General features: G+C 35.5%; 1 non-coding gene across 1 annotated transcript; it reads right to left on the bottom strand.

Moving 5' to 3' along the window:
* Positions 1-4366: 4366 nt before the first annotated feature.
* On the bottom strand, positions 4367-4474 carry LOC130971050 (small nucleolar RNA R71). The gene has a single exon (XR_009082286.1). It is a non-coding gene; the product is annotated as a small nucleolar RNA R71 (small nucleolar RNA).
* Positions 4475-6132: the final 1658 nt, after the last annotated feature.

Below are 6132 nucleotides of genomic sequence, written 5' to 3'. Positions count from 1 at the left end.
TTCTTGAGAATCCGCAAAGTCTAAACCTTGTCTGTGGTATTCCGAGTAGGATTCAGGGATTGAATGACTGTAACGAGCTTCAAACTCGCGACTGTAGGGCATGGTGACAACGCAAAAGGATAGTAAATCATATTCCTGCATGATCGAGAACCGACAGATGATTAGCCGTGCGGTGACAGTGCACCTGGACTATTTTCACTGAGAGGACGGACGGTAGCCATTGACAACGATGATCCCCCAACATACAGCTTGCCATGGAAAGGAGTAAGAATGATTGGATGAAAGCAGTAGGAAAGCCGAGATTCAGAAAGAACACAGTATCTTCATGCGCTTATCTGAAATTCCCACCAATAAATTACATAAGTATCTCTATCTTTATTTTATGCTTTATTTATCTTTATATTCGAAAACCATTATAACCATTAGAATCCGCCTGACTGAGATTTACAAGATGACCATAGCTTGCTTCATACCAACAATCTCCATGGGATCGACCCTTACTCACGTAAGGTTTATTACTTGGACGACCCAGTGTACTTGCTGGTTAGTTGTGCGAAGTTGTGAAGAATGTGTATGAACCATAGTATTGTGCACCAAGTTTTTGGAGCCATTGCTAGGAATTGTTCGAGTTGTGAAAAGTATGAGTCACAATTTTGCCTATCAAGTTTTTTGTGATGAGCGGATAATTTATACGCTTTTTTGTATTATTTTTAGGTAGTTTTTAGTAAGATCAAGCTGCTTTAAGGGATGTTTTTATTAGTTTTTATGAAAAATTCATATTATGGACTTTACTATGAGTTTGTATGTTTTTCTGTGATTTCAAGTATTTTCTGGCTGAAATTGAGGGACCTGAGCAAAAATCTTATAGGAAGCTGAAAAAGCACAATAGATGTTGTTGGATTCTGTCCTCCCTGCACTCGAAATAGATTTTCTGGAGCTACAGAACTCCAAATGGCGCGCTCTCAATTGCGTAGGAAAGTAGACATCCAGGGCTTTCCACCAATATATAATAGTTCATACTTTAGTCGAGTTTAGACAACGCAAACTGGCGTTCAACGCCAGAAACACGTCACAAACCAGAGTTAAACGCCAAAAACACGTTACAACTTGGCGTTTAACTCCAAGAGAAGCCTCTGCACATGTAAAGCTCAAGCTCAGCCCAAGCACACACCAAGTGGGCCCCAGAAGTGGATTTCTACATCAATTACTTATCTCTGTAACCCTAGTAGCTAGTTTAGTATAAATAGAACCTTTTACTATTGTATTCGGTCTCTCTTAGACCATTTGGTCTTTTTGAACCATTAAGTCTTGGTCATCCTGGTTCCCTCTCTGGGGCCGGAACCAATGAACACTTTTATCACTTATGTATTTTCAACGGTGGAGTTTCTACACACCATAGATTAAGGTGTGGAGCTCTGTTGTACCTCGAGTATTAATACAAAGTACTCTTCTTCTTCTATTCAATTCACGCTTATTCTTATTCTAAGATATCCATTCGCACCCAAGAACCTGATGAATGTGATGATTATGTGACGATCATCACCATTCTCACTAATGTACGTGTGCCTGACAACCACTTTCAATCTACAAGCAAATAAGCTTGAATGAATATCTCTTGGATTCCTTAATCAGAATCTTCGTGGTAGAAGCTAGAATCCATTGGCAACATTCTTGAAAATTTGGAAAGTCTAAACCTTGTCTGTGGTATTCCGAGTAGGATTCAGGGATTGAATGACTGTGACGAGCTTCAAACTCGCGACTATAGGGCGTGGTGACAACGCAAAAGGATAGTAAATCATATTCCTGCATGATCGAGAGCCGACAGATGATTAGCCGTGCGGTGACAGCGCACCTGGACCATTTTCACTAAGAGGACGGACGATAGCCATTGACAACGGTGATCCCCCAACATACAGCTTGCCATGGAAAGGAGTAAGAATGATTGGAAGAAAGCAGTAAGAAAGCAGAAATTCAGAAGGAATACAGTATCTTCATGCGCTTATTTGAAATTTCCACCAATGAATTACATAAGTATCTCTATTTCTATTTTATGCTTTATTTATCTTTATATTCGAAAACTATTATAACCATTAGAATACGCCTGACTGAGATTTACAAGATGACCATAGCTTGCTTCATACCAACAATCTCCGTGGGATCGACCCTTACTCATGTAAGGTTTATTACTTTGAGGACTCAGTGCACTTGTTGGTTAGTTGTGCAAAGTTGTGAAGAATGTGTGTGAACCATAGTATTGTGCACCAAATTTTTGGAGACATTGCTAGGAATTGTTCATCTTGTTGCTCAGATTAGGTAATTTTCTTTTTTGTTTCAATCTTTATTTTATTTTCAAAAAATTTTCAAAAATCTTTCAAAAATTTTTCTTTTTTTTTTCGTTTTTCTAAAAAATTTTCGAAAAAAAATCCAAAAAATTTAATAAAATCATAAAAACAAAAAATATTGTGTTTCTTGTTTGAGTCTAGTGTCAATTTTTAAATTTGGTGTCAATTGCATATTTTTAATTTTCTAAAATTTTTGAAAATTCATGCATTGCATTCTTCATGATCTTCAAGTTGTTCTTGATAAGTCTTCTTGTTTGATCTTCATATTTTCTTGTTTTGTGTCTTTTGTTGTTTTTCATATGCATTTTTGCATTCATAGTGTCTAAACATAAAAAATCTCTAAGTATGGTGTCTTGCATGTTTTTCTTTTCTTGAAAATTTTTCAAAAATGTCTTGATGTTCATCTTGATCTTGAAAGTGTTCTTGGTGTTCATCTTGACATTTATAGTGTTCTTGCATGCTCCATTTGTTTTAATCCAAAATTTTTATGTTTTGAGTCATTTTTATGTTTTTCTCTTTTCTCATTAAATTCCAAAAAAATAAAAAATATCTTTTTCTTATTTCTCTCATAAATTTTGAAATATTTTGGTTGATTTAGTCAAAAAATTTTAAAATTAGTTGTTTCTTGTTAGTCAAGTTAAGATTTCAAATTTCAAAATCTTACCTTTTCAAAACTTTTTCAAAAATCAAATCTTTTTCATTTTTCTTTTATATGTTCGAAAATTTTTTAAAATTGATTTTCAAAATCTTTTTCTTAATTTTACCTCATAATTTTCGAAAACTTCACTAACAATTAATGTGATTAATTCAAAAATTTGAAATTTGTTACTTTCTTGTTAAGAAATGTTCAATCTTTAAATTTTGGAATCATATCTTTTAATTTCTTGTTAGTCAAGTAATCAATTTAAATTTTGAATATCAAATCTTTTTAATTTTCTTTTCAAATCTTTTTCAAAACAAATCTTAATCATATCTTTTTAATCATATCTTTTTTTTTCAAAATCAATTTCAAAAATCTTTTCTAACTCCTTATCTTTTCAAAATTGATTTTCAAATCTTTTTCAACTAACTAATTAACTTTTTGTTTGTTTTACTATTTCTTATCTTTTTCAAAACCACCTAACTACTTTCCTCTCTCTAATTTTCGAAAATCACCTCCCTCTTTTTCAAAAATCTTTTTATTTAACTAATTGTTTTAAATTTTAATTTTATTCCTTTTTATAAATTCGAATTTTAACTTTAATTTAAAATAAAAACAAATATTTTTCTTTTATTTTAATTAATTTTCGAAAACTCCTCTCTCTCATCTTCTATTTATTTATTTATCTACTACCAATTCTCTTCTACTCAAAATTCGAACCCTCTTCTCCCCTCTACCTGTGTTCGGATTTTCTTCTTATTTTCTTCTATTCACATAAAGGAATCTCTCTATTGTGGTAAAGAGGATCCCTATTATTATTTTTTGTTCCCTTCTTTTTCATATGAGCAAGAGCAAGGAGAAGAACATTCTTGTTGAAGCAGATCCTGAACCTAAAAGGACTCTGAAGAAGAAACTAAGAGAAGCTAAAATACAACAATCCAGAGAAAACCTTACAGAAATTTTTGAAAAAGAAGAGGAGATGGCAGCCGAAAATAATGACAACAACAATAATGCAATGAGGATGCTTGGTGATTATACTACACCTACTTCCAATTTTTATGGAAGAAGCATCTCAATCCCTGCCATTGGAGCAAACAATTTTGAGTTGAAGCCTCAACTAGTTGCTCTAATGCAACAGAACTGCAAGTTTCATGGACTTCCATCAGAAAATCCCTATCAGTTTTTAACTGAATTCTTACAGATATGTGATACTGTTAAGACTAAAGGAGTAGATCATGAAGTCTACAGGCTCATGCTTTTCCCTTTTGCTGTAAGAGACAGAGCTAGAACATGATTGGACTCACAACCTAAAGATAGCCTGGACTCTTGGGATAAGCTAGTCACGACCTTATTGGCCGAGTTCTTTCCTCCTCAAAAGCTGAGCAAGCTTAGAGTAGATGTTCAGACCTTCAGGCAAAAAGATGGTGAATCCTTCTATGAAGCTTGGGAAAGATACAAGCAGTTGACCAAAAAGTGTCCTTCAGACATGCTTTCAGAATGGACCATTTTGGATATATTCTATGATGGTCTATCTGAGTTCTCCAAGATGTCACTGGACCATTCTGCAGGTGGATCCATTCACCTAAAGAAAACGCCTGCAGAAGCTCAAAAACTCATTGACATGGTTGCAAATAACCAATTCATGTACACCTCTAAGAGGAATCCTGTGAGTAATGGGACGCCTCAGAAGAAGGGAGTTCTTGAAATTGATGCTCTGAATGCCATACTGGCCCAGAACAAAATATTGACCCAACAAGTCAATATGATATCTCAGAGTCTGAATGGATTGCAAAATGCATCCAACAGTACTAAAGAAGCATCTTCTGAAGAAGAAGCTTATGATCCTGAGAACCCTGCAATGGTAGAGGTGAATTACATGGGTGAAGCCTATGAAAACACCTATAATCCCTCATGGAGAAATCATCCAAATTTCTCATGGAAGGATCAACAAAAGCCCCAACAAGGCTTTAATAATGGTGGAAGAAACAAGCTTAACAATAGCAAGCCTTTTCCATCATCTTTTCAGCAACAGACAGAGAATTCTGAGCAGAGCCTCTCTAGTTTAGCAAACATAGTCTCTGATCTATCTAACGCCACTTTAAGTTTCATGAATGAAACAATGTCCTCCATTAGAAACTTGGAGGCACAAGTGGGTCAGCTGAGTAAGAAAATCACTGAAACTCCTCTTAGTACTCTCCCAAGCAATACAGAAGAGAATCCAAAAAGAGAGTGCAAAGCTATTGATATTATCAAAAATGCCGAATCCAAAGAGGAAGAGGAGGACGTGAATCTCAATGAGGAAGACCTCATGGGACGTCCTCTAGACAGAAAGGAGTTCCCTATTGCGGACCTAAAGGAATCTGAGGCTCATATAAATACCATAGAGATTCCATTAAACTTCCTTCTGCCATTCATGAGCTCTGAGAAATATTCTTCCTCTGAAGAGGATGAAGATGTAACTAAAGAGCAAGTTGTTCAATATCTATGAGCCATCATGAAGCTGAATGCCAAGTTGTTTGGTAATGAGACTTTGGAAAGATGAACCTCCCTTGCTCATTAGTGAACAAAATACATGGGTTCAGCAAACTTTACCTCAAAAGAAACAAGATACTGGTAAATTCTTAATACCCTGTACCATAGGCACCATGACCTTTGAGAAGGCTTTGTGTGACCTGGAGTCAAGTATAAATCTTATGCCACTCTCTGTAATGGAGAAACTGGGATCTTTGAGGTACAAGCTGCAAGAATCTCATTAGAGATGGCAAACAAGTCAATAAAACAAACTTATAGATTGGTTGAGGACGTGTTAGTAAAAGTTAAAGGCCTTTACATCCCTGCTGATTTCATAATCCTAGACACTGGGAAGGATGAGAATGAATGCATCATCCGTGGAAGACCCTTCCTAGCCACAGCAGGAGCTGTGATTGATGTTGACAGAGGAGATGAAGCATGAAAAGCTTCTCTCAATACAGAATCAAACAAAGCCCCCACAACCAAACTCTAAGTTTAGTGTTGGAAGGCCACAACCAAATTCTAAGTTTGGTGTTGAACCCCCACATTCAAATTCTAAATTTGGTGTTGGGAGGTCCCAATAATGTTCTGAACATCTGTGAAGCTCCATGAGAGTTTACTGTCAAGCTATTGACATTA

This window comes from Arachis stenosperma, chromosome 3, assembly GCF_014773155.1.
Source record: "Arachis stenosperma cultivar V10309 chromosome 3, arast.V10309.gnm1.PFL2, whole genome shotgun sequence".
Classification (NCBI taxonomy): Eukaryota; Viridiplantae; Streptophyta; class Magnoliopsida; order Fabales; family Fabaceae; genus Arachis; species Arachis stenosperma.
The sequence above is the reverse complement of the archived record's forward strand: the minus strand, read 5'-3'. Positions and strand labels throughout refer to the sequence as shown.